Source organism: Hyla sarda, unplaced genomic scaffold (assembly GCF_029499605.1).
Source record: "Hyla sarda isolate aHylSar1 unplaced genomic scaffold, aHylSar1.hap1 scaffold_353, whole genome shotgun sequence".
In the NCBI taxonomy this organism is placed as follows: Eukaryota; Metazoa; Chordata; class Amphibia; order Anura; family Hylidae; genus Hyla; species Hyla sarda.
Genome location: NW_026610295.1, coordinates 1 through 26,745, shown reverse-complemented (window position 1 = coordinate 26,745; position 26,745 = coordinate 1). Strand labels below are relative to the sequence as shown.

Here is a 26,745-nt window from a genome sequence, read left to right as displayed (position 1 = left end):
CCCTGGTTGAACTTGATGGACATATGTCTTTTTTCGACCGTACTAACTATGTAACTATGTAACATAACATGGGGGGGGGGGGGGTCTCCTGGCTGTTCACACAGGTGTGTCATTGCTGTACATTGACCATGCATTGCTTCTGTGGTATTGCAAAGGCAAAGACAAATGCTTCCAGCCATCCATTGCACTAATGGATTGGTCATCAGCTGGCTGTCTATGTCCCGCATCAATATAGACCAAAGTACAGAGGGTTAGGCTATGCTATTGTGCACCTACCTGATGCATCAGAAGGTGCGAGGCCCTTGCTAAATTCTGTGCACAGACTTTGAGATCTATACTTTAGACTGTATCTAAACCTGCTCCAACATGGACTGACATTCTGGCCTACTTTCAGCCGATGCGACTTGTCTGTCGCTGAACAGTCGCTTTTTATGTATTCAGCACCTATGTATAATGTTGTAAAAATGCTCTAGAAGCTAAAGTCGCAGAAATGTCACACATATTTGGCCTGCAACTTTCTGTGCGACAAATTCAGACAGGAAAAATCAGTATAAATCCTTAGAAAATTATCCCCCAGTGTCTCCATCTGCTGGCGGTATTGAATAAGCATTGCTGCACTGATGGGGTATGCATTAGACGAAAAAAAAGAAGAAAAAGAAGAATAATACGCCCAGAAAAGAGGCGAAAAGGAGAAAAACGTAAAAAAACGTGAAAAAAAGTAAGAGGAAGAGAAGGGAAAAAAAGGTGGAAATGGGTTTAAAAGTGATTTCGGCGGAGAAATATATATATATATATATATATATATATATATATATATATATATATATACGCGCACACACACACATATATATAAACGTATTCTCCGTTGAGATATTGCAGCCGCTGCTGTGTCCAGGCCCAGGAGCCTTAGCACTGTGCTGTGATGTCACTCAATACCACTGACATCACTAGGTGTAAACAACATCTCTCCTTTGCTGTGTATGTGACTATGGAGCTGTTTGGTGATGTTGTCTATTATGGCCTTCATAGAAGCAATAGGAGATTGTTGCATCCATCTAGAACCCTCAGAACTACAGTGCTATGATGTCACTCACTTCCACAGGCCTTGCAGAGTGTAAACAACAACAACCCAGCTTTGTTGTGTATGTAACCATAGGGATTTGTGATGTCACCTAGAACCTTCACAGCAGCGACAGCTTTATGAGGAGCATCAGCACTGCTCTGCCTGAGCAGAACCATCACCGCCATAGGTTGTCAAATAACCCGGGTTTAACCCACACAGGTAAGTCCAATGGGGTGCAGGCATGTCCTCTATGCTTACAGCTTCCCGTGGGTGTTGGTTTGATACCGTTTGGGGACAGCCAAGGAGGCATCTGCAGGCAACAAAGGTAGGTGTGTGCTTGTGTGTGTGTTTCCTATGCAGATCCTAAGCCCAGTGTCACATGCAAGTAGGAGGAGTAAGAAGGGTTCCTGGCAAATCCGGGTTATGGATTGCATTTAAAAAGGCCCCGTGGGAGTGCAATGGGCCCCTGTCTTGCTGCTTAGCAATAATGGTATGGGTTTAGGTTCTGCTGTGTGTACTGGTGGTTGACTGCCCCCCAGCCCAGAGTGTGCATGGAAAATTGTCTGGCAGCCTCCCTGACAGCAAGCAGTGATAGTGCCCATGAAGGGCACCTTGTTGGGCCCGCCCCTTTCACGGTTATCGCTTCTCGGCCTTTTGGCTAAGATCAAGTGTAGTATCTGTTCTTATCAGTTTAATATCTGATACGTCCCCTATCTGGGGACCATATATTAAATGGATTTTTGAGAACGGGGGCCGATTTCGAAGCTTGCTTCCGTCGCCCTATGCATTGACCCGATATGGCAGTATCTTCGGGTACAGTGCACCACCCCCTTACAGGGTTAAAAAGAAAGATTCCTACTTTCATTGCTACCTGCTTGCTGGCTAGCCAGCTAGCCAGCCCTGTGGGCCTTGCTGCTGCTGCAGCCAAAAAACAAAAGGTGGTGCTGCTGCTGCTTCTGCTGCTTCTGCTTGTGTCTGGCCGCTGTTGGAGCATCCAGGCACAGGACTTCTGCTGCTGCTGACTAAATGGCCTCCTTAATTGGATCATTTGAGTAGCCAGCACACCTGTGCAGGTAGGGCATGACATGATAGGCAGCTGCCTTGATAGCGGGTGGGTGCTGAATGTTCCTAATTGACAAAATAAGATTAATGCTTATGAAGAAATATAAAATCTCATCCCTTCCCCAATATCGCGCCACACCCCTACCCCTTAATTCCCTGGTTGAACTTGATGGACATATGTCTTTTTTCGACCGTACTAACTATGTAACTATGTAACATAACATGGGGGGGGGGGGGGTCTCCTGGCTGTTCACACAGGTGTGTCATTGCTGTACATTGACCATGCATTGCTTCTGTGGTATTGCAAAGGCAAAGACAAATGCTTCCAGCCATCCATTGCACTAATGGATTGGTCATCAGCTGGCTGTCTATGTCCCGCATCAATATAGACCAAAGTACAGAGGGTTAGGCTATGCTATTGTGCACCTACCTGATGCATCAGAAGGTGCGAGGCCCTTGCTAAATTCTGTGCACAGACTTTGAGATCTATACTTTAGACTGTATCTAAACCTGCTCCAACATGGACTGACATTCTGGCCTACTTTCAGCCGATGCGACTTGTCTGTCGCTGAACAGTCGCTTTTTATGTATTCAGCACCTATGTATAATGTTGTAAAAATGCTCTAGAAGCTAAAGTCGCAGAAATGTCACACATATTTGGCCTGCAACTTTCTGTGCGACAAATTCAGACAGGAAAAATCAGTAAAAATCCTTAGAAAATTATCCCCCAGTGTCTCCATCTGCTGGCGGTATTGAATAAACATTGCTGCACTGATGGGGTATGCATTAGACGAAAAAAAAGAAGAAAAAGAAGAATAATACGCCCAGAAAAGAGGCGAAAAGGAGAAAAACGTAAAAAAACGTGAAAAAAAAGTAAGAGGAAGAGAAGGGAAAAAAAGGTGGAAATGGGTTTAAAAGTGATTTCGGCGGAGAAATATATATATATATATATATATATATATATATATATATATATATACGCGCACACACACACATATATATAAACGTATTCTCCGTTGAGATATTGCAGCCGCTGCTGTGTCCAGGCCCAGGAGCCTTAGCACTGTGCTGTGATGTCACTCAATACCACTGACATCACTAGGTGTAAACAACATCTCTCCTTTGCTGTGTATGTGACTATGGAGCTGTTTGGTGATATCGTCTATTATGGCCTTCATAGAAGCAACAGGAGATTGTTGCATCCATCTAGAACCCTCAGAACTACAGTGCTATGATGTCACTCACTTCCACAGGCCTTGCAGAGTGTAAACAACAACAACCCAGCTTTGTTGTGTATGTAACCATAGGGATTTGTGATGTCACCTAGAACCTTCACAGCAGCGACAGCTTTATGAGGAGCATCAGCACTGCTCTGCCTGAGCAGAACCATCACCGCCATAGGTTGTCAAATAACCCGGGTTTAACCCACACAGGTAAGTCCAATGGGGTGCAGGCATGTCCTCTATGCTTACAGCTTCCCGTGGGTGTTGGTTTGATACCGTTTGGGGACAGCCAAGGAGGCATCTGCAGGCAACAAAGGTAGGTGTGTGCTTGTGTGTGTGTTTCCTATGCAGATCCTAAGCCCAGTGTCACATGCAAGTAGGAGGAGTAAGAAGGGTTCCTGGCAAATCCGGGTTATGGATTGCATTTAAAAAGGCCCCGTGGGAGTGCAATGGGCCCCTGTCTTGCTGCTTAGCAATAATGGTATGGGTTTAGGTTCTGCTGTGTGTACTGGTGGTTGACTGCCCCCCAGCCCAGAGTGTGCATGGAAAATTGTCTGGCAGCCTCCCTGACAGCAAGCAGTGATAGTGCCCATGAAGGGCACCTTGTTGGGCCCGCCCCTTTCACGGTTATCGCTTCTCGGCCTTTTGGCTAAGATCAAGTGTAGTATCTGTTCTTATCAGTTTAATATCTGATACGTCCCCTATCTGGGGACCATATATTAAATGGATTTTTGAGAACGGGGGCCGATTTCGAAGCTTGCTTCCGTCGCCCTATGCATTGACCCGATATGGCAGTATCTTCGGGTACAGTGCACCACCCCCTTACAGGGTTAAAAAGAAAGATTCCTACTTTCATTGCTACCTGCTTGCTGGCTAGCCAGCTAGCCAGCCCTGTGGGCCTTGCTGCTGCTGCAGCCAAAAAACAAAAGGTGGTGCTGCTGCTGCTTCTGCTGCTTCTGCTTGTGTCTGGCCGCTGTTGGAGCGTCCAGGCACAGGACTTCTGCTGCTGCTGACTAAATGGCCTCCTTAATTGGATCATTTGAGTAGCCAGCACACCTGTGCAGGTAGGGCATGACATGATAGGCAGCTGCCTTGATAGCGGGTGGGTGCTGAATGTTCCTAATTGACAAAATAAGATTAATGCTTATGAAGAAATATAAAATCTCATCCCTTCCCCAATATCGCGCCACACCCCTACCCCTTAATTCCCTGGTTGAACTTGATGGACATATGTCTTTTTTCGACCGTACTAACTATGTAACTATGTAACATAACATGGGGGGGGGGGGGGGTCTCCTGGCTGTTCACACAGGTGTGTCATTGCTGTACATTGACCATGCATTGCTTCTGTGGTATTGCAAAGGCAAAGACAAATGCTTCCAGCCATCCATTGCACTAATGGATTGGTCATCAGCTGGCTGTCTATGTCCCGCATCAATATAGACCAAAGTACAGAGGGTTAGGCTATGCTATTGTGCACCTACCTGATGCATCAGAAGGTGCGAGGCCCTTGCTAAATTCTGTGCACAGACTTTGAGATCTATACTTTAGACTGTATCTAAACCTGCTCCAACATGGACTGACATTCTGGCCTACTTTCAGCCGATGCGACTTGTCTGTCGCTGAACAGTCGCTTTTTATGTATTCAGCACCTATGTATAATGTTGTAAAAATGCTCTAGAAGCTAAAGTCGCAGAAATGTCACACATATTTGGCCTGCAACTTTCTGTGCGACAAATTCAGACAGGAAAAATCAGTATAAATCCTTAGAAAATTATCCCCCAGTGTCTCCATCTGCTGGCGGTATTGAATAAGCATTGCTGCACTGATGGGGTATGCATTAGACGAAAAAAAAGAAGAAAAAGAAGAATAATACGCCCAGAAAAGAGGCGAAAAGGAGAAAAACGTAAAAAAAACGTGAAAAAAAAGTAAGAGGAAGAGAAGGGAAAAAAAGGTGGAAATGGGTTTAAAAGTGATTTCGGCGGAGAAATATATATATATATATATATATATATATATATATATATATATATACGCGCACACACACACATATATATAAACGTATTCTCCGTTGAGATATTGCAGCCGCTGCTGTGTCCAGGCCCAGGAGCCTTAGCACTGTGCTGTGATGTCACTCAATACCACTGACATCACTAGGTGTAAACAACATCTCTCCTTTGCTGTGTATGTGACTATGGAGCTGTTTGGTGATGTCGTCTATTATGGCCTTCATAGAAGCAACAGGAGATTGTTGCATCCATCTAAAACCCTCAGAACTACAGTGCTATGATGTCACTCACTTCCACAGGCCTTGCAGAGTGTAAACAACAACAACCCAGCTTTGTTGTGTATGTAACCATAGGGATTTGTGATGTCACCTAGAACCTTCACAGCAGCGACAGCTTTATGAGGAGCATCAGCACTGCTCTGCCTGAGCAGAACCATCACCGCCATAGGTTGTCAAATAACCCGGGTTTAACCCACACAGGTAAGTCCAATGGGGTGCAGGCATGTCCTCTATGCTTACAGCTTCCCGTGGGTGTTGGTTTGATACCGTTTGGGGACAGCCAAGGAGGCATCTGCAGGCAACAAAGGTAGGTGTGTGCTTGTGTGTGTGTTTCCTATGCAGATCCTAAGCCCAGTGTCACATGCAAGTAGGAGGAGTAAGAAGGGTTCCTGGCAAATCCGGGTTATGGATTGCATTTAAAAAGGCCCCGTGGGAGTGCAATGGGCCCCTGTCTTGCTGCTTAGCAATAATGGTATGGGTTTAGGTTCTGCTGTGTGTACTGGTGGTTGACTGCCCCCCAGCCCAGAGTGTGCATGGAAAATTGTCTGGCAGCCTCCCTGACAGCAAGCAGTGATAGTGCCCATGAAGGGCACCTTGTTGGGCCCGCCCCTTTCACGGTTATCGCTTCTCGGCCTTTTGGCTAAGATCAAGTGTAGTATCTGTTCTTATCAGTTTAATATCTGATACGTCCCCTATCTGGGGACCATATATTAAATGGATTTTTGAGAACGGGGGCCGATTTCGAAGCTTGCTTCCGTCGCCCTATGCATTGACCCGATATGGCAGTATCTTCGGGTACAGTGCACCACCCCCTTACAGGGTTAAAAAGAAAGATTCCTACTTTCATTGCTACCTGCTTGCTGGCTAGCCAGCTAGCCAGCCCTGTGGGCCTTGCTGCTGCTGCAGCCAAAAAACAAAAGGTGGTGCTGCTGCTGCTTCTGCTGCTTCTGCTTCTGCTTGTGTCTGGCCGCTGTTGGAGCGTCCAGGCACAGGACTTCTGCTGCTGCTGACTAAATGGCCTCCTTAATTGGATCATTTGAGTAGCCAGCACACCTGTGCAGGTAGGGCATGACATGATAGGCAGCTGCCTTGATAGCGGGTGGGTGCTGAATGTTCCTAATTGACAAAATAAGATTAATGCTTATGAAGAAATATAAAATCTCATCCCTTCCCCAATATCGCGCCACACCCCTACCCCTTAATTCCCTGGTTGAACTTGATGGACATATGTCTTTTTTCGACCGTACTAACTATGTAACTATGTAACATAACATGGGGGGGGGGGGGGGTCTCCTGGCTGTTCACACAGGTGTGTCATTGCTGTACATTGACCATGCATTGCTTCTGTGGTATTGCAAAGGCAAAGACAAATGCTTCCAGCCATCCATTGCACTAATGGATTGGTCATCAGCTGGCTGTCTATGTCCCGCATCAATATAGACCAAAGTACAGAGGGTTAGGCTATGCTATTGTGCACCTACCTGATGCATCAGAAGGTGCGAGGCCCTTGCTAAATTCTGTGCACAGACTTTGAGATCTATACTTTAGACTGTATCTAAACCTGCTCCAACATGGACTGACATTCTGGCCTACTTTCAGCCGATGCGACTTGTCTGTCGCTGAACAGTCGCTTTTTATGTATTCAGCACCTATGTATAATGTTGTAAAAATGCTCTAGAAGCTAAAGTCGCAGAAATGTCACACATATTTGGCCTGCAACTTTCTGTGCGACAAATTCAGACAGGAAAAATCAGTATAAATCCTTAGAAAATTATCCCCCAGTGTCTCCATCTGCTGGCGGTATTGAATAAGCATTGCTGCACTGATGGGGTATGCATTAGACGAAAAAAAAGAAGAAAAAGAAGAATAATACGCCCAGAAAAGAGGCGAAAAGGAGAAAAACGTAAAAAAACGTGAAAAAAAAGTAAGAGGAAGAGAAGGGAAAAAAAGGTGGAAATGGGTTTAAAAGTGATTTCGGCGGAGAAATATATATATATATATATATATATATATATATATATATATATATATATATATATATACGCGCACACACACACATATATATAAACGTATTCTCCGTTGAGATATTGCAGCCGCTGCTGTGTCCAGGCCCAGGAGCCTTAGCACTGTGCTGTGATGTCACTCAATACCACTGACATCACTAGGTGTAAACAACATCTCTCCTTTGCTGTGTATGTGACTATGGAGCTGTTTGGTGATGTCGTCTATTATGGCCTTCATAGAAGCAACAGGAGATTGTTGCATCCATCTAGAACCCTCAGAACTACAGTGCTATGATGTCACTCACTTCCACAGGCCTTGCAGAGTGTAAACAACAACAACCCAGCTTTGTTGTGTATGTAACCATAGGGATTTGTGATGTCACCTAGAACCTTCACAGCAGCGACAGCTTTATGAGGAGCATCAGCACTGCTCTGCCTGAGCAGAACCATCACCGCCATAGGTTGTCAAATAACCCGGGTTTAACCCACACAGGTAAGTCCAATGGGGTGCAGGCATGTCCTCTATGCTTACAGCTTCCCGTGGGTGTTGGTTTGATACCGTTTGGGGACAGCCAAGGAGGCATCTGCAGGCAACAAAGGTAGGTGTGTGCTTGTGTGTGTGTTTCCTATGCAGATCCTAAGCCCAGTGTCACATGCAAGTAGGAGGAGTAAGAAGGGTTCCTGGCAAATCCGGGTTATGGATTGCATTTAAAAAGGCCCCGTGGGAGTGCAATGGGCCCCTGTCTTGCTGCTTAGCAATAATGGTATGGGTTTAGGTTCTGCTGTGTGTACTGGTGGTTGACTGCCCCCCAGCCCAGAGTGTGCATGGAAAATTGTCTGGCAGCCTCCCTGACAGCAAGCAGTGATAGTGCCCATGAAGGGCACCTTGTTGGGCCCGCCCCTTTCACGGTTATCGCTTCTCGGCCTTTTGGCTAAGATCAAGTGTAGTATCTGTTCTTATCAGTTTAATATCTGATACGTCCCCTATCTGGGGACCATATATTAAATGGATTTTTGAGAACGGGGGCCGATTTCGAAGCTTGCTTCCGTCGCCCTATGCATTGACCCGATATGGCAGTATCTTCGGGTACAGTGCACCACCCCCTTACAGGGTTAAAAAGAAAGATTCCTACTTTCATTGCTACCTGCTTGCTGGCTAGCCAGCTAGCCAGCCCTGTGGGCCTTGCTGCTGCTGCAGCCAAAAAACAAAAGGTGGTGCTGCTGCTGCTTCTGCTGCTTCTGCTTGTGTCTGGCCGCTGTTGGAGCGTCCAGGCACAGGACTTCTGCTGCTGCTGACTAAATGGCCTCCTTAATTGGATCATTTGAGTAGCCAGCACACCTGTGCAGGTAGGGCATGACATGATAGGCAGCTGCCTTGATAGCGGGTGGGTGCTGAATGTTCCTAATTGACAAAATAAGATTAATGCTTATGAAGAAATATAAAATCTCATCCCTTCCCCAATATCGCGCCACACCCCTACCCCTTAATTCCCTGGTTGAACTTGATGGACATATGTCTTTTCGACCGTACTAACTATGTAACTATGTAACATAACATGGGGGGGGGGGGGGGTCTCCTGGCTGTTCACACAGGTGTGTCATTGCTGTACATTGACCATGCATTGCTTCTGTGGTATTGCAAAGGCAAAGACAAATGCTTCCAGCCATCCATTGCACTAATGGATTGGTCATCAGCTGGCTGTCTATGTCCCGCATCAATATAGACCAAAGTACAGAGGGTTAGGCTATGCTATTGTGCACCTACCTGATGCATCAGAAGGTGCGAGGCCCTTGCTAAATTCTGTGCACAGACTTTGAGATCTATACTTTAGACTGTATCTAAACCTGCTCCAACATGGACTGACATTCTGGCCTACTTTCAGCCGATGCGACTTGTCTGTCGCTGAACAGTCGCTTTTTATGTATTCAGCACCTATGTATAATGTTGTAAAAATGCTCTAGAAGCTAAAGTCGCAGAAATGTCACACATATTTGGCCTGCAACTTTCTGTGCGACAAATTCAGACAGGAAAAATCAGTATAAATCCTTAGAAAATTATCCCCCAGTGTCTCCATCTGCTGGCGGTATTGAATAAGCATTGCTGCACTGATGGGGTATGCATTAGACGAAAAAAAAGAAGAAAAAGAAGAATAATACGCCCAGAAAAGAGGCGAAAAGGAGAAAAACGTAAAAAAACGTGAAAAAAAAGTAAGAGGAAGAGAAGGGAAAAAAAGGTGGAAATGGGTTTAAAAGTGATTTCGGCGGAGAAATATATATATATATATATATATATATATATATATATATATATACGCGCACACACACACATATATATAAACGTATTCTCCGTTGAGATATTGCAGCCGCTGCTGTGTCCAGGCCCAGGAGCCTTAGCACTGTGCTGTGATGTCACTCAATACCACTGACATCACTAGGTGTAAACAACATCTCTCCTTTGCTGTGTATGTGACTATGGAGCTGTTTGGTGATGTCGTCTATTATGGCCTTCATAGAAGCAACAGGAGATTGTTGCATCCATCTAGAACCCTCAGAACTACAGTGCTATGATGTCACTCACTTCCACAGGCCTTGCAGAGTGTAAACAACAACAACCCAGCTTTGTTGTGTATGTAACCATAGGGATTTGTGATGTCACCTAGAACCTTCACAGCAGCGACAGCTTTATGAGGAGCATCAGCACTGCTCTGCCTGAGCAGAACCATCACCGCCATAGGTTGTCAAATAACCCGGGTTTAACCCACACAGGTAAGTCCAATGGGGTGCAGGCATGTCCTCTATGCTTACAGCTTCCCGTGGGTGTTGGTTTGATACCATTTGGGGACAGCCAAGGAGGCATCTGCAGGCAACAAAGGTAGGTGTGTGCTTGTGTGTGTGTTTCCTATGCAGATCCTAAGCCCAGTGTCACATGCAAGTAGGAGGAGTAAGAAGGGTTCCTGGCAAATCCGGGTTATGGATTGCATTTAAAAAGGCCCCGTGGGAGTGCAATGGGCCCCTGTCTTGCTGCTTGGCAATAATGGTATGGGTTTAGGTTCTGCTGTGTGTACTGGTGGTTGACTGCCCCCCAGCCCAGAGTGTGCATGGAAAATTGTCTGGCAGCCTCCCTGACAGCAAGCAGTGATAGTGCCCATGAAGGGCACCTTGTTGGGCCCGCCCCTTTCACGGTTATCGCTTCTCGGCCTTTTGGCTAAGATCAAGTGTAGTATCTGTTCTTATCAGTTTAATATCTGATACGTCCCCTATCTGGGGACCATATATTAAATGGATTTTTGAGAACGGGGGCCGATTTCGAAGCTTGCTTCCGTCGCCCTATGCATTGACCCGATATGGCAGTATCTTCGGGTACAGTGCACCACCCCCTTACAGGGTTAAAAAGAAAGATTCCTACTTTCATTGCTACCTGCTTGCTGGCTAGCCAGCTAGCCAGCCCTGTGGGCCTTGCTGCTGCTGCAGCCAAAAAACAAAAGGTGGTGCTGCTGCTGCTTCTGCTGCTTCTGCTTCTGCTTGTGTCTGGCCGCTGTTGGAGCGTCCAGGCACAGGACTTCTGCTGCTGCTGACTAAATGGCCTCCTTAATTGGATCATTTGAGTAGCCAGCACACCTGTGCAGGTAGGGCATGACATGATAGGCAGCTGCCTTGATAGCGGGTGGGTGCTGAATGTTCCTAATTGACAAAATAAGATTAATGCTTATGAAGAAATATAAAATCTCATCCCTTCCCCAATATCGCGCCACACCCCTACCCCTTAATTCCCTGGTTGAACTTGATGGACATATGTCTTTTTTCGACCGTACTAACTATGTAACTATGTAACATAACATGGGGGGGGGGGGGGGTCTCCTGGCTGTTCACACAGGTGTGTCATTGCTGTACATTGACCATGCATTGCTTCTGTGGTATTGCAAAGGCAAAGACAAATGCTTCCAGCCATCCATTGCACTAATGGATTGGTCATCAGCTGGCTGTCTATGTCCCGCATCAATATAGACCAAAGTACAGAGGGTTAGGCTATGCTATTGTGCACCTACCTGATGCATCAGAAGGTGCGAGGCCCTTGCTAAATTCTGTGCACAGACTTTGAGATCTATACTTTAGACTGTATCTAAACCTGCTCCAACATGGACTGACATTCTGGCCTACTTTCAGCCGATGCGACTTGTCTGTCGCTGAACAGTCGCTTTTTATGTATTCAGCACCTATGTATAATGTTGTAAAAATGCTCTAGAAGCTAAAGTCGCAGAAATGTCACACATATTTGGCCTGCAACTTTCTGTGCGACAAATTCAGACAGGAAAAATCAGTATAAATCCTTAGAAAATTATCCCCCAGTGTCTCCATCTGCTGGCGGTATTGAATAATCATTGCTGCACTGATGGGGTATGCATTAGACGAAAAAAAAGAAGAAAAAGAAGAATAATACGCCCAGAAAAGAGGCGAAAAGGAGAAAAACGTAAAAAAACGTGAAAAAAAAGTAAGAGGAAGAGAAGGGAAAAAAAGGTGGAAATGGGTTTAAAAGTGATTTCGGCGGAGAAATATATATATATATATATATATATATATATATATATATATATATACGCGCACACACACACATATATATAAACGTATTCTCCGTTGAGATATTGCAGCCGCTGCTGTGTCCAGGCCCAGGAGCCTTAGCACTGTGCTGTGATGTCACTCAATACCACTGACATCACTAGGTGTAAACAACATCTCTCCTTTGCTGTGTATGTGACTATGGAGCTGTTTGGTGATGTCGTCTATTATGGCCTTCATAGAAGCAACAGGAGATTGTTGCATCCATCTAGAACCCTCAGAACTACAGTGCTATGATGTCACTCACTTCCACAGGCCTTGCAGAGTGTAAACAACAACAACCCAGCTTTGTTGTGTATGTAACCATAGGGATTTGTGATGTCACCTAGAACCTTCACAGCAGCGACAGCTTTATGAGGAGCATCAGCACTGCTCTGCCTGAGCAGAACCATCAACGCCATAGGTTGTCAAATAACCCGGGTTTAACCCACACAGGTAAGTCCAATGGGGTGCAGGCATGTCCTCTATGCTTACAGCTTCCCGTGGGTGTTGGTTTGATACCGTTTGGGGACAGCCAAGGAGGCATCCTGCAGGCAACAAAGGTAGGTGTGTGCTTGTGTGTGTGTTTCCTATGCAGATCCTAAGCCCAGTGTCACATGCAAGTAGGAGGAGTAAGAAGGGTTCCTGGCAAATCCGGGTTATGGATTGCATTTAAAAAGGCCCCGTGGGAGTGCAATGGGCCCCTGTCTTGCTGCTTGGCAATAATGGTATGGGTTTAGGTTCTGCTGTGTGTACTGGTGGTTGACTGCCCCCCAGCCCAGAGTGTGCATGGAAAATTGTCTGGCAGCCTCCCTGACAGCAAGCAGTGATAGTGCCCATGAAGGGCACCTTGTTGGGCCCGCCCCTTTCACGGTTATCGCTTCTCGGCCTTTTGGCTAAGATCAAGTGTAGTATCTGTTCTTATCAGTTTAATATCTGATACGTCCCCTATCTGGGGACCATATATTAAATGGATTTTTGAGAACGGGGGCCGATTTCGAAGCTTGCTTCCGTCGCCCTATGCATTGACCCGATATGGCAGTATCTTCGGGTACAGTGCACCACCCCCTTACAGGGTTAAAAAGAAAGATTCCTACTTTCATTGCTACCTGCTTGCTGGCTAGCCAGCTAGCCAGCCCTGTGGGCCTTGCTGCTGCTGCAGCCAAAAAACAAAAGGTGGTGCTGCTGCTGCTTCTGCTGCTTCTGCTTCTGCTTGTGTCTGGCCGCTGTTGGAGCGTCCAGGCACAGGACTTCTGCTGCTGCTGACTAAATGGCCTCCTTAATTGGATCATTTGAGTAGCCAGCACACCTGTGCAGGTAGGGCATGACATGATAGGCAGCTGCCTTGATAGCGGGTGGGTGCTGAATGTTCCTAATTGACAAAATAAGATTAATGCTTATGAAGAAATATAAAATCTCATCCCTTCCCCAATATCGCGCCACACCCCTACCCCTTAATTCCCTGGTTGAACTTGATGGACATATGTCTTTTTTCGACCGTACTAACTATGTAACTATGTAACATAACATGGGGGGGGGGGGGTCTCCTGGCTGTTCACACAGGTGTGTCATTGCTGTACATTGACCATGCATTGCTTCTGTGGTATTGCAAAGGCAAAGACAAATGCTTCCAGCCATCCATTGCACTAATGGATTGGTCATCAGCTGGCTGTCTATGTCCCGCATCAATATAGACCAAAGTACAGAGGGTTAGGCTATGCTATTGTGCACCTACCTGATGCATCAGAAGGTGCGAGGCCCTTGCTAAATTCTGTGCACAGACTTTGAGATCTATACTTTAGACTGTATCTAAACCTGCTCCAACATGGACTGACATTCTGGCCTACTTTCAGCCGATGCGACTTGTCTGTCGCTGAACAGTCGCTTTTTATGTATTCAGCACCTATGTATAATGTTGTAAAAATGCTCTAGAAGCTAAAGTCGCAGAAATGTCACACATATTTGGCCTGCAACTTTCTGTGCGACAAATTCAGACAGGAAAAATCAGTATAAATCCTTAGAAAATTATCCCCCAGTGTCTCCATCTGCTGGCGGTATTGAATAATCATTGCTGCACTGATGGGGTATGCATTAGACGAAAAAAAAGAAGAAAAAGAAGAATAATACGCCCAGAAAAGAGGCGAAAAGGAGAAAAACGTAAAAAAACGTGAAAAAAAAGTAAGAGGAAGAGAAGGGAGAAAAAGGTGGAAATGGGTTTAAAAGTGATTTCGGCGGAGAAATATATATATATATATATATATATATATATATATATATATATATACGCGCACACACACACATATATATAAACGTATTCTCCGTTGAGATATTGCAGCCGCTGCTGTGTCCAGGCCCAGGAGCCTTAGCACTGTGCTGTGATGTCACTCAATACCACTGACATCACTAGGTGTAAACAACATCTCTCCTTTGCTGTGTATGTGACTATGGAGCTGTTTGGTGATGTCGTCTATTATGGCCTTCATAGAAGCAACAGGAGATTGTTGCATCCATCTAGAACCCTCAGAACTACAGTGCTATGATGTCACTCACTTCCACAGGCCTTGCAGAGTGTAAACAACAACAACCCAGCTTTGTTGTGTATGTAACCATAGGGATTTGTGATGTCACCTAGAACCTTCACAGCAGCGACAGCTTTATGAGGAGCATCAGCACTGCTCTGCCTGAGCAGAACCATCAACGCCATAGGTTGTCAAATAACCCGGGTTTAACCCACACAGGTAAGTCCAATGGGGTGCAGGCATGTCCTCTATGCTTACAGCTTCCCGTGGGTGTTGGTTTGATACCGTTTGGGGACAGCCAAGGAGGCATCTGCAGGCAACAAAGGTAGGTGTGTGCTTGTGTGTGTGTTTCCTATGCAGATCCTAAGCCCAGTGTCACATGCAAGTAGGAGGAGTAAGAAGGGTTCCTGGCAAATCCGGGTTATGGATTGCATTTAAAAAGGCCCCGTGGGAGTGCAATGGGCCCCTGTCTTGCTGCTTAGCAATAATGGTATGGGTTTAGGTTCTGCTGTGTGTACTGGTGGTTGACTGCCCCCCAGCCCAGAGTGTGAATGGAAAATTGTCTGGCAGCCTCCCTGACAGCAAGCAGTGATAGTGCCCATGAAGGGCACCTTGTTGGGCCCGCCCCTTTCACGGTTATCGCTTCTCGGCCTTTTGGCTAAGATCAAGTGTAGTATCTGTTCTTATCAGTTTAATATCTGATACGTCCCCTATCTGGGGACCATATATTAAATGGATTTTTGAGAACGGGGGCCGATTTCGAAGCTTGCTTCCGTCGCCCTATGCATTGACCCGATATGGCAGTATCTTCGGGTACAGTGCACCCCCCCCTTACAGGGTTAAAAAGAAAGATTCCTACTTTCATTGCTACCTGCTTGCTGGCTAGCCAGCTAGCCAGCCCTGTGGGCCTTGCTGCTGCTGCAGCCAAAAAACAAAAGGTGGTGCTGCTGCTGCTGCTGCTTCTGCTGCTTCTGCTTCTGCTTGTGTCTGGCCGCTGTTGGAGCGTCCAGGCACAGGACTTCTGCTGCTGCTGACTAAATGGCCTCCTTAATTGGATCATTTGAGTAGCCAGCACACCTGTGCAGGTAGGGCATGACATGATAGGCAGCTGCCTTGATAGCGGGTGGGTGCTGAATGTTCCTAATTGACAAAATAAGATTAATGCTTATGAAGAAATATAAAATCTCATCCCTTCCCCAATATCGCGCCACACCCCTACCCCTTAATTCCCTGGTTGAACTTGATGGACATATGTCTTTTTTCGACCGTACTAACTATGTAACTATGTAACATAACATGGGGGGGGGGGGGGGGTCTCCTGGTTGTTCACACAGGTGTGTCATTGCTGTACATTGACCATGCATTGCTTCTGTGGTATTGCAAAGGCAAAGACAAATGCTTCCAGCCATCCATTGCACTAATGGATTGGTCATCAGCTGGCTGTCTATGTCCCGCATCAATATAGACCAAAGTACAGAGGGTTAGGCTATGCTATTGTGCACCTACCTGATGCATCAGAAGGTGCGAGGCCCTTGCTAAATTCTGTGCACAGACTTTGAGATCTATACTTTAGACTGTATCTAAACCTGCTCCAACATGGACTGACATTCTGGCCTACTTTCAGCCGATGCGACTTGTCTGTCGCTGAACAGTCGCTTTTTATGTATTCAGCACCTATGTATAATGTTGTAAAAATGCTCTAGAAGCTAAAGTCGCAGAAATGTCACACATATTTGGCCTGCAACTTTCTGTGCGACAAATTCAGACAGGAAAAATCAGTATAAATCCTTAGAAAATTATCCCCCAGTGTCTCCATCTGCTGGCGGTATTGAATAAGCATTGCTGCACTGATGGGGTATGCATTAGACGAAAAAAAAGAAGAAAAAGAAGAATAATACGCCCAGAAAAGAGGCGAAAAGGAGAAAAACGTAAAAAAACGTGAAAAAAAAGTAAGAGGAAGAGAAGGGAAAAAAAGGTGGAAATGGGTTTAAAAGTGATTTCGGCGGAGAAATATATATATATATATATATATATATATATATATATATATATACGCGCACACACACACATATATATAAACGTATTCTCCGTTGAGATATTGCAGCCGCTGCTGTGTCCAGGCCCAGGAGCCTTAGCACTGTGCTGTGATGTCACTCAATACCACTGACATCACTAGGTGTAAACAACATCTCTCCTTTGCTGTGTATGTGACTATGGAGCTGTTTGGTGATGTCGTCTATTATGGCCTTCATAGAAGCAACAGGAGATTGTTGCATCCATCTAGAACCCTCAGAACTACAGTGCTATGATGTCACTCACTTCCACAGGCCTTGCAGAGTGTAAACAACAACAACCCAGCTTTGTTGTGTATGTAACCATAGGGATTTGTGATGTCACCTAGAACCTTCACAGCAGCGACAGCTTTATGAGGAGCATCAGCACTGCTCTGCCTGAGCAGAACCATCACCGCCATAGGTTGTCAAATAACCCGGGTTTAACCCACACAGGTAAGTCCAATGGGGTGCAGGCATGTCCTCTATGCTTACAGCTTCCCGTGGGTGTTGGTTTGATACCGTTTGGGGACAGCCAAGGAGGCATCTGCAGGCAACAAAGGTAGGTGTGTGCTTGTGTGTGTGTTTCCTATGCAGATCCTAAGCCCAGTGTCACATGCAAGTAGGAGGAGTAAGAAGGGTTCCTGGCAAATCCGGGTTATGGATTGCATTTAAAAAGGCCCCGTGGGAGTGCAATGGGCCCCTGTCTTGCTGCTTAGCAATAATGGTATGGGTTTAGGTTCTGCTGTGTGTACTGGTGGTTGACTGCCCCCCAGCCCAGAGTGTGCATGGAAAATTGTCTGGCAGCCTCCCTGACAGCAAGCAGTGATAGTGCCCATGAAGGGCACCTTGTTGGGCCCGCCCCTTTCACGGTTATCGCTTCTCGGCCTTTTGGCTAAGATCAAGTGTAGTATCTGCATTTGGTCTGGTCGGAAGGTGTCTGTGGTACCCCGCTTCTCGGCCTTGGGGGATTGTCTCTCCTTACGGAGGGACTTCACCCCCTTGCTGCTATTGGGGAGCGGGCTTAGTCCACAGACAACGGATTGCGATCCCCCTGTCTCTGGGACCTTGTGTCTCAGAAGGCATTTTCGGTACGTTGAGCGTTACCTGTAGCTTCGGAAGCACCTAGGGTACCCCCGACCTCTGCCTTGGGTAAGGGTTCCGCTTTTATAGCGGGATTCCGAGCCCCTGCTGCTATTGGGGAAGGGGCTTAGTCCCTGGGTGTGGAAGATGCCGTTCTCCTGGGCTTTCCCCTCTGGGGAAATGTCGATGCGAAATACCATCCGCATAGAGGTGTCGGAGAGCCATCGTCAGTTGAAGAACCTCCGCTTCATTGCGGAGGTGATTCTTCTTGACTACTTCCGCCTCAATAGGGAGGACATCCTGTGTCTAAATGACCAGGAAAGCCGTGGCCTGTATACCGTCACCTTCACGGCCACGGCGTGTTGCGATAACATCTATGCAACCTTGTCTGGTGCGGACCAGAGGGACGATCGACTCGACGGTCTTTCGTTCCAGTTCCTCTATGGTGAGGAACATATACCGTTGGTGGTGGCTATGCACAGCCCTCATGTGACCACGGAGGATATAGCCACTTTTCTTTGACGATACTGCGAAGAGGTGCGATTCGCAAACAAAATCTTGAACTCCGTGCGGTTCTGGAACGGCAAGAGGAAGTTCTGGGTCAAGCTCCGTAAGGATCCCGGTGGTATTGGGGGTCTTTGCCATCCGCCCCCAAATTTTGCCATCGGGAGAGTTCGGGGCTTCCTGTTCTATCCTCAAATGCCTATGTATTGCCGAAATTGCTTGAGGTTTGGCCACACCCAGGAGACCTGCGGCGCGGAGCGTGTGATTCGCTGCAATAGGTGTGGCCAAGAAGGTCACATAGCCTCAAGATGTAGCCATACGATAAGGTGCAACCTCTGCGGAGAGGAAAATCACGATTTTAATTCCTGTCCCCATAAAGCAAAAACTACGATGGGTGGGTCAAGGCTGGGCCCACCCAAAGAGGGGACAGGACAAAAGACGTCCTTTTTTAAGATGCCCAAACCCCAGATGGCAGGTACTGATGGGTCCAGGCCCAAGACCTCTGGTGCTCCATCGGGGGGCCCACCGGTGGTAGTGCTAGGGGGAGGCCATGGGGATTCCACGAAGCCCGGGCGGGTGATCGAGTTTACTGCCCGGGAAATTGAAAGACGTCGATCGACTTCCTACCTGGCTCAAGAGTGGGGGCAGAGGTGGACCCAAAATTGCAACATAAGCCAGGTACTGGCTTGGCCCAGGGTCGCCCTGCTCCGGACGAAGAGGCCCCGGTGAAAGCCCGCCGGAAGGGGAGCCAGGTGGCCAGGTCTGAGCCCGGTCCTGTTACTCCGCCTATACAGGACAGGGCCAAGAAGACAAGTGGCGCCAAACCAGGGTTTGCTGCCCCGCCAGCAGTGGACCCGGTGGGTAAAACTGGCCATCGTCGATCGATGGGGAAGTTGGAGCAACAGTCCTCAGCAACGCTTGCTGGGGAACAAGCGATGAAAACTTCCCAAGGTAGCGGCAAAGGTTCCGGAAAAGAGGCCTCACAGGCCCCTGTGCAGCAGTTCCAGTCGTCAAAAGATGAAAGAAGACGCAGATCCATCAGCCGGGGGCCAGAGATTACATCGAGTGAGAGCAACACAGAGGATATGGACAGCAGTGTGACATTTAAAAGACAAAGAGAAGAAGAAGAGGAAGACATTCAAAGGAAAGCGGCGTGCCGTAGTTCGGACGAGAGCGAGCTCAGGGTCGGGGCATCATCGATCTCAAGCTCCGACCCTCAGAACATCAAGGAGCTGATGACCCCGCAGGCGGGGGATGACGGTACGCAGCTTATTATTGACTTTGATTCTCCAAGCACGGACTCTCCATAAACTATGCCTATCCCTGTAAAAATTGCCTCACTCAATGTGAGGTCCTTAAAGAGCCCTGATCGCAGGGCTGCTTTATTTTCTTATCTAGAGACATGTGACTTTGACCTTTGCCTGCTACAAGAATGTGGAATCCCTAGTAAAATGGACTATAAAGACTTAAAAGAAGACTGGAAGCTGGGCCCATCCATATGGTCCGGTGCAAATGACTGTCGTTCTGTGGGTGTTGGGCTGCTCTGCCGAGGCCAGTCCTTTTCTATTCATACAGTAACTGAGATTGTGCCTGGCAGAGCTCTTTTAATTCATCTATATTTTAATGGACTTTTAATTTGTGTTTTAAATGTGTATGCCCCTCCTGATAAACAGGAGCGGGCAGAACTATTTGAAATTTTACCACTGTTTTGTGTTGGGTCTTCCCCCCTGCTGGTGGGAGGTGATTTTAACTGCATACGTGATGGGGAACACCGGCAGGGTGGGGATATTAATCGTAAAGACCGCACTTCTTACCTGCTTAAAAATTTTATTGATGATTTTAATTTGAAAGATTGCTGGAAGGATCTCTTGCCGGAGGACCCGGGCGCCACATGGTCCAATGGAAGAGTGAGCTCCAGAATCGATTTTATTTTTTCCTCTAGAGCTTTTAAACCCCTGAAATGCACGCTCGAGCAGAATATCTTCTCTGATCATAAGCTCCTCTTGGTGGGCCTGGAGCTAGAGGGGGAGCAAAAAGCAAAAAGGGGCCTCTGGAGATTAAACACCACACTCCTAGAGGACCCTGAGATAAAAGAGGAGTTTGTGCGGACCTACCAATGCTGGCAATCACAAAGAAAACCCCACGAGCCTATGCTGCACTGGTGGGAGGGCACCAAATCTAAAATCAGATTTTTTTTTATCAAAGCAGGTAAGAAGAAGGCAAAAATGGAAAAACAGTGGTTTTATGTTCTTAACATGCGTTTAAATGTACTTTTTAAATCTGTTCTTATCAGTTTAATATCTGATACGTCCCCTATCTGGGGACCATATATTAAATGGATTTTTGAGAACGGGGGCCGATTTCGAAGCTTGCTTCCGTCGCCCTATGCATTGACCCGATATGGCAGTATCTTCGGGTACAGTGCACCACCCCCTTACAGGGTTAAAAAGAAAGATTCCTACTTTCATTGCTACCTGCTTGCTGGCTAGCCAGCTAGCCAGCCCTGTGGGCCTTGCTGCTGCTGCAGCCAAAAAACAAAAGGTGGTGCTGCTGCTGCTTCTGCTGCTTCTGCTTCTGCTTGTGTCTGGCCGCTGTTGGAGCGTCCAGGCACAGGACTTCTGCTGCTGCTGACTAAATGGCCTCCTTAATTGGATCATTTGAGTAGCCAGCACACCTGTGCAGGTAGGGCATGACATGATAGGCAGCTGCCTTGATAGCGGGTGGGTGCTGAATGTTCCTAATTGACAAAATAAGATTAATGCTTATGAAGAAATATAAAATCTCATCCCTTCCCCAATATCGCGCCACACCCCTACCCCTTAATTCCCTGGTTGAACTTGATGGACATATGTCTTTTTTCGACCGTACTAACTATGTAACTATGTAACATAACATGGGGGGGGGGGGGGGGGGTCTCCTGGCTGTTCACACAGGTGTGTCATTGCTGTACATTGACCATGCATTGCTTCTGTGGTATTGCAAAGGCAAAGACAAATGCTTCCAGCCATCCATTGCACTAATGGATTGGTCATCAGCTGGCTGTCTATGTCCCGCATCAATATAGACCAAAGTACAGAGGGTTAGGCTATGCTATTGTGCACCTACCTGATGCATCAGAAGGTGCGAGGCCCTTGCTAAATTCTGTGCACAGACTTTGAGATCTATACTTTAGACTGTATCTAAACCTGCTCCAACATGGACTGACATTCTGGCCTACTTTCAGCCGATGCGACTTGTCTGTCGCTGAACAGTCGCTTTTTATGTATTCAGCACCTATGTATAATGTTGTAAAAATGCTCTAGAAGCTAAAGTCGCAGAAATGTCACACATATTTGGCCTGCAACTTTCTGTGCGACAAATTCAGACAGGAAAAATCAGTATAAATCCTTAGAAAATTATCCCCCAGTGTCTCCATCTGCTGGCGGTATTGAATAAGCATTGCTGCACTGATGGGGTATGCATTAGACGAAAAAAAAGAAGAAAAAGAAGAATAATATGCCCAGAAAAGAGGCGAAAAGGAGAAAAACGTAAAAAAACGTGAAAAAAAAGTAAGAGGAAGAGAAGGGAAAAAAAGGTGGAAATGGGTTTAAAAGTGATTTCGGCGGAGAAATATATATATATATATATATATATATATATATATATACGCGCACACGCACACATATATATAAACGTATTCTCCGTTGAGATATTGCAGCCGCTGCTGTGTCCAGGCCCAGGAGCCTTAGCACTGTGCTGTGATGTCACTCAATACCACTGACATCACTAGGTGTAAACAACATCTCTCCTTTGCTGTGTATGTGACTATGGAGCTGTTTGGTGATGTCGTCTATTATGGCCTTCATAGAAGCAACAGGAGATTGTTGCATCCATCTAGAACCCTCAGAACTACAGTGCTATGATGTCACTCACTTCCACAGGCCTTGCAGAGTGTAAACAACAACAACCCAGCTTTGTTGTGTATGTAACCATAGGGATTTGTGATGTCACCTAGAACCTTCACAGCAGCGACAGCTTTATGAGGAGCATCAGCACTGCTCTGCCTGAGCAGAACCATCACCGCCATAGGTTGTCAAATAACCCGGGTTTAACCCACACAGGTAAGTCCAATGGGGTGCAGGCATGTCCTCTATGCTTACAGCTTCCCGTGGGTGTTGGTTTGATACCGTTTGGGGACAGCCAAGGAGGCATCTGCAGGCAACAAAGGTAGGTGTGTGCTTGTGTGTGTGTTTCCTATGCAGATCCTAAGCCCAGTGTCACATGCAAGTAGGAGGAGTAAGAAGGGTTCCTGGCAAATCCGGGTTATGGATTGCATTTAAAAAGGCCCCGTGGGAGTGCAATGGGCCCCTGTCTTGCTGCTTAGCAATAATGGTATGGGTTTAGGTTCTGCTGTGTGTACTGGTGGTTGACTGCCCCCCAGCCCAGAGTGTGCATGGAAAATTGTCTGGCAGCCTCCCTGACAGCAAGCAGTGATAGTGCCCATGAAGGGCACCTTGTTGGGCCCGCCCCTTTCACGGTTATCGCTTCTCGGCCTTTTGGCTAAGATCAAGTGTAGTATCTGTTCTTATCAGTTTAATATCTGATACGTCCCCTATCTGGGGACCATATATTAAATGGATTTTTGAGAACGGGGGCCGATTTCGAAGCTTGCTTCCGTCGCCCTATGCATTGACCCGATATGGCAGTATCTTCGGGTACAGTGCACCACCCCCTTACAGGGTTAAAAAGAAAGATTCCTACTTTCATTGCTACCTGCTTGCTGGCTAGCCAGCTAGCCAGCCCTGTGGGCCTTGCTGCTGCTGCAGCCAAAAAACAAAAGGTGGTGCTGCTGCTGCTTCTGCTGCTTCTGCTTGTGTCTGGCCGCTGTTGGAGCGTCCAGGCACAGGACTTCTGCTGCTGCTGACTAAATGGCCTCCTTAATTGGATCATTTGAGTAGCCAGCACACCTGTGCAGGTAGGGCATGACATGATAGGCAGCTGCCTTGATAGCGGGTGGGTGCTGAATGTTCCTAATTGACAAAATAAGATTAATGCTTATGAAGAAATATAAAATCTCATCCCTTCCCCAATATCGCGCCACACCCCTACCCCTTAATTCCCTGGTTGAACTTGATGGACATATGTCTTTTTTCGACCGTACTAACTATGTAACTATGTAACATAACATGGGGGGGGGGGGGGGGTCTCCTGGCTGTTCACACAGGTGTGTCATTGCTGTACATTGACCATGCATTGCTTCTGTGGTATTGCAAAGGCAAAGACAAATGCTTCCAGCCATCCATTGCACTAATGGATTGGTCATCAGCTGGCTGTCTATGTCCCGCATCAATATAGACCAAAGTACAGAGGGTTAGGCTATGCTATTGTGCACCTACCTGATGCATCAGAAGGTGCGAGGCCCTTGCTAAATTCTGTGCACAGACTTTGAGATCTATACTTTAGACTGTATCTAAACCTGCTCCAACATGGACTGACATTCTGGCCTACTTTCAGCCGATGCGACTTGTCTGTCGCTGAACAGTCGCTTTTTATGTATTCAGCACCTATGTATAATGTTGTAAAAATGCTCTAGAAGCTAAAGTCGCAGAAATGTCACACATATTTGGCCTGCAACTTTCTGTGCGACAAATTCAGACAGGAAAAATCAGTATAAATCCTTAGAAAATTATCCCCCAGTGTCTCCATCTGCTGGCGGTATTGAATAAGCATTGCTGCACTGATGGGGTATGCATTAGACGAAAAAAAAGAAGAAAAAGAAGAATAATACGCCCAGAAAAGAGGCGAAAAGGAGAAAAACGTAAAAAAACGTGAAAAAAAAGTAAGAGGAAGAGAAGGGAAAAAAAGGTGGAAATGGGTTTAAAAGTGATTTCGGCGGAGAAATATATATATATATATATATATATATATATATATATATATATACGCGCACACACACACATATATATAAACGTATTCTCCGTTGAGATATTGCAGCCGCTGCTGTGTCCAGGCCCAGGAGCCTTAGCACTGTGCTGTGATGTCACTCAATACCACTGACATCACTAGGTGTAAACAACATCTCTCCTTTGCTGTGTATGTGACTATGGAGCTGTTTGGTGATGTCGTCTATTATGGCCTTCATAGAAGCAACAGGAGATTGTTGCATCCATCTAGAACCCTCAGAACTACAGTGCTATGATGTCACTCACTTCCACAGGCCTTGCAGAGTGTAAACAACAACAACCCAGCTTTGTTGTGTATGTAACCATAGGGATTTGTGATGTCACCTAGAACCTTCACAGCAGCGACAGCTTTATGAGGAGCATCAGCACTGCTCTGCCTGAGCAGAACCATCACCGCCATAGGTTGTCAAATAACCCGGGTTTAACCCACACAGGTAAGTCCAATGGGGTGCAGGCATGTCCTCTATGCTTACAGCTTCCCGTGGGTGTTGGTTTGATACCGTTTGGGGACAGCCAAGGAGGCATCTGCAGGCAACAAAGGTAGGTGTGTGCTTGTGTGTGTGTTTCCTATGCAGATCCTAAGCCCAGTGTCACATGCAAGTAGGAGGAGTAAGAAGGGTTCCTGGCAAATCCGGGTTATGGATTGCATTTAAAAAGGCCCCGTGGGAGTGCAATGGGCCCCTGTCTTGCTGCTTAGCAATAATGGTATGGGTTTAGGTTCTGCTGTGTGTACTGGTGGTTGACTGCCCCCCAGCCCAGAGTGTGCATGGAAAATTGTCTGGCAGCCTCCCTGACAGCAAGCAGTGATAGTGCCCATGAAGGGCACCTTGTTGGGCCCGCCCCTTTCACGGTTATCGCTTCTCGGCCTTTTGGCTAAGATCAAGTGTAGTATCTGTTCTTATCAGTTTAATATCTGATACGTCCCCTATCTGGGGACCATATATTAAATGGATTTTTGAGAACGGGGGCCGATTTCGAAGCTTGCTTCCGTCGCCCTATGCATTGACCCGATATGGCAGTATCTTCGGGTACAGTGCACCACCCCCTTACAGGGTTAAAAAGAAAGATTCCTACTTTCATTGCTACCTGCTTGCTGGCTAGCCAGCTAGCCAGCCCTGTGGGCCTTGCTGCTGCTGCAGCCAAAAAACAAAAGGTGGTGCTGCTGCTGCTTCTGCTGCTTCTGCTTGTGTCTGGCCGCTGTTGGAGCGTCCAGGCACAGGACTTCTGCTGCTGCTGACTAAATGGCCTCCTTAATTGGATCATTTGAGTAGCCAGCACACCTGTGCAGGTAGGGCATGACATGATAGGCAGCTGCCTTGATAGCGGGTGGGTGCTGAATGTTCCTAATTGACAAAATAAGATTAATGCTTATGAAGAAATATAAAATCTCATCCCTTCCCCAATATCGCGCCACACCCCTACCCCTTAATTCCCTGGTTGAACTTGATGGACATATGTCTTTTTTCGACCGTACTAACTATGTAACTATGTAACATAACATGGGGGGGGGGGGGGGTCTCCTGGCTGTTCACACAGGTGTGTCATTGCTGTACATTGACCATGCATTGCTTCTGTGGTATTGCAAAGGCAAAGACAAATGCTTCCAGCCATCCATTGCACTAATGGATTGGTCATCAGCTGGCTGTCTATGTCCCGCATCAATATAGACCAAAGTACAGAGGGTTAGGCTATGCTATTGTGCACCTACCTGATGCATCAGAAGGTGCGAGGCCCTTGCTAAATTCTGTGCACAGACTTTGAGATCTATACTTTAGACTGTATCTAAACCTGCTCCAACATGGACTGACATTCTGGCCTACTTTCAGCCGATGCGACTTGTCTGTCGCTGAACAGTCGCTTTTTATGTATTCAGCACCTATGTATAATGTTGTAAAAATGCTCTAGAAGCTAAAGTCGCAGAAATGTCACACATATTTGGCCTGCAACTTTCTGTGCGACAAATTCAGACAGGAAAAATCAGTATAAATCCTTAGAAAATTATCCCCCAGTGTCTCCATCTGCTGGCGGTATTGAATAAGCATTGCTGCACTGATGGGGTATGCATTAGACGAAAAAAAAGAAGAAAAAGAAGAATAATACGCCCAGAAAAGAGGCGAAAAGGAGAAAAACGTAAAAAAACGTGAAAAAAAAGTAAGAGGAAGAGAAGGGAAAAAAAGGTGGAAATGGGTTTAAAAGTGATTTCGGCGGAGAAATATATATATATATATATATATATATATATATATATATATATATACGCGCACACACACACATATATATAAACGTATTCTCCGTTGAGATATTGCAGCCGCTGCTGTGTCCAGGCCCAGGAGCCTTAGCACTGTGCTGTGATGTCACTCAATACCACTGACATCACTAGGTGTAAACAACATCTCTCCTTTGCTGTGTATGTGA

General features: G+C 46.5%; 10 non-coding genes and 1 pseudogene across 10 annotated transcripts; all 11 read left to right on the top strand.

Moving 5' to 3' along the window:
- The first annotated feature begins 1,701 nt into the window (after positions 1–1,701).
- On the top strand, positions 1,702–1,892 carry LOC130331679 (U2 spliceosomal RNA). The gene has a single exon (XR_008874530.1). It is a non-coding gene; the product is annotated as a U2 spliceosomal RNA (small nuclear RNA).
- Positions 1,893–3,977: 2,085 nt separating this feature from the next.
- LOC130331678 (U2 spliceosomal RNA) lies at positions 3,978–4,168 on the top strand. Its single transcript, XR_008874529.1, has one exon. It is a non-coding gene; the product is annotated as a U2 spliceosomal RNA (small nuclear RNA).
- Positions 4,169–6,255: 2,087 nt separating this feature from the next.
- On the top strand, positions 6,256–6,446 carry LOC130331674 (U2 spliceosomal RNA). Its single transcript, XR_008874528.1, has one exon. It is a non-coding gene; the product is annotated as a U2 spliceosomal RNA (small nuclear RNA).
- Positions 6,447–8,550: 2,104 nt separating this feature from the next.
- On the top strand, positions 8,551–8,741 carry LOC130331661 (U2 spliceosomal RNA). The gene has a single exon (XR_008874525.1). It is a non-coding gene; the product is annotated as a U2 spliceosomal RNA (small nuclear RNA).
- Positions 8,742–10,823: 2,082 nt separating this feature from the next.
- LOC130331649 (U2 spliceosomal RNA) lies at positions 10,824–11,014 on the top strand. Its single transcript, XR_008874516.1, has one exon. It is a non-coding gene; the product is annotated as a U2 spliceosomal RNA (small nuclear RNA).
- Positions 11,015–13,107: 2,093 nt separating this feature from the next.
- Positions 13,108–13,298, top strand: LOC130331637 (U2 spliceosomal RNA). The gene has a single exon (XR_008874504.1). It is a non-coding gene; the product is annotated as a U2 spliceosomal RNA (small nuclear RNA).
- Positions 13,299–15,388: 2,090 nt separating this feature from the next.
- Positions 15,389–15,579, top strand: LOC130331692 (U2 spliceosomal RNA). The gene has a single exon (XR_008874542.1). It is a non-coding gene; the product is annotated as a U2 spliceosomal RNA (small nuclear RNA).
- A 2,097-nt stretch (positions 15,580–17,676) lies between these two features.
- LOC130331670 (U2 spliceosomal RNA) lies at positions 17,677–17,894 on the top strand (annotated as a pseudogene).
- A 2,736-nt stretch (positions 17,895–20,630) lies between these two features.
- Positions 20,631–20,820, top strand: LOC130331656 (U2 spliceosomal RNA). The gene has a single exon (XR_008874522.1). It is a non-coding gene; the product is annotated as a U2 spliceosomal RNA (small nuclear RNA).
- Positions 20,821–22,907: 2,087 nt separating this feature from the next.
- On the top strand, positions 22,908–23,098 carry LOC130331625 (U2 spliceosomal RNA). The gene has a single exon (XR_008874493.1). It is a non-coding gene; the product is annotated as a U2 spliceosomal RNA (small nuclear RNA).
- A 2,085-nt stretch (positions 23,099–25,183) lies between these two features.
- LOC130331613 (U2 spliceosomal RNA) lies at positions 25,184–25,374 on the top strand. Its single transcript, XR_008874482.1, has one exon. It is a non-coding gene; the product is annotated as a U2 spliceosomal RNA (small nuclear RNA).
- Positions 25,375–26,745: the final 1,371 nt, after the last annotated feature.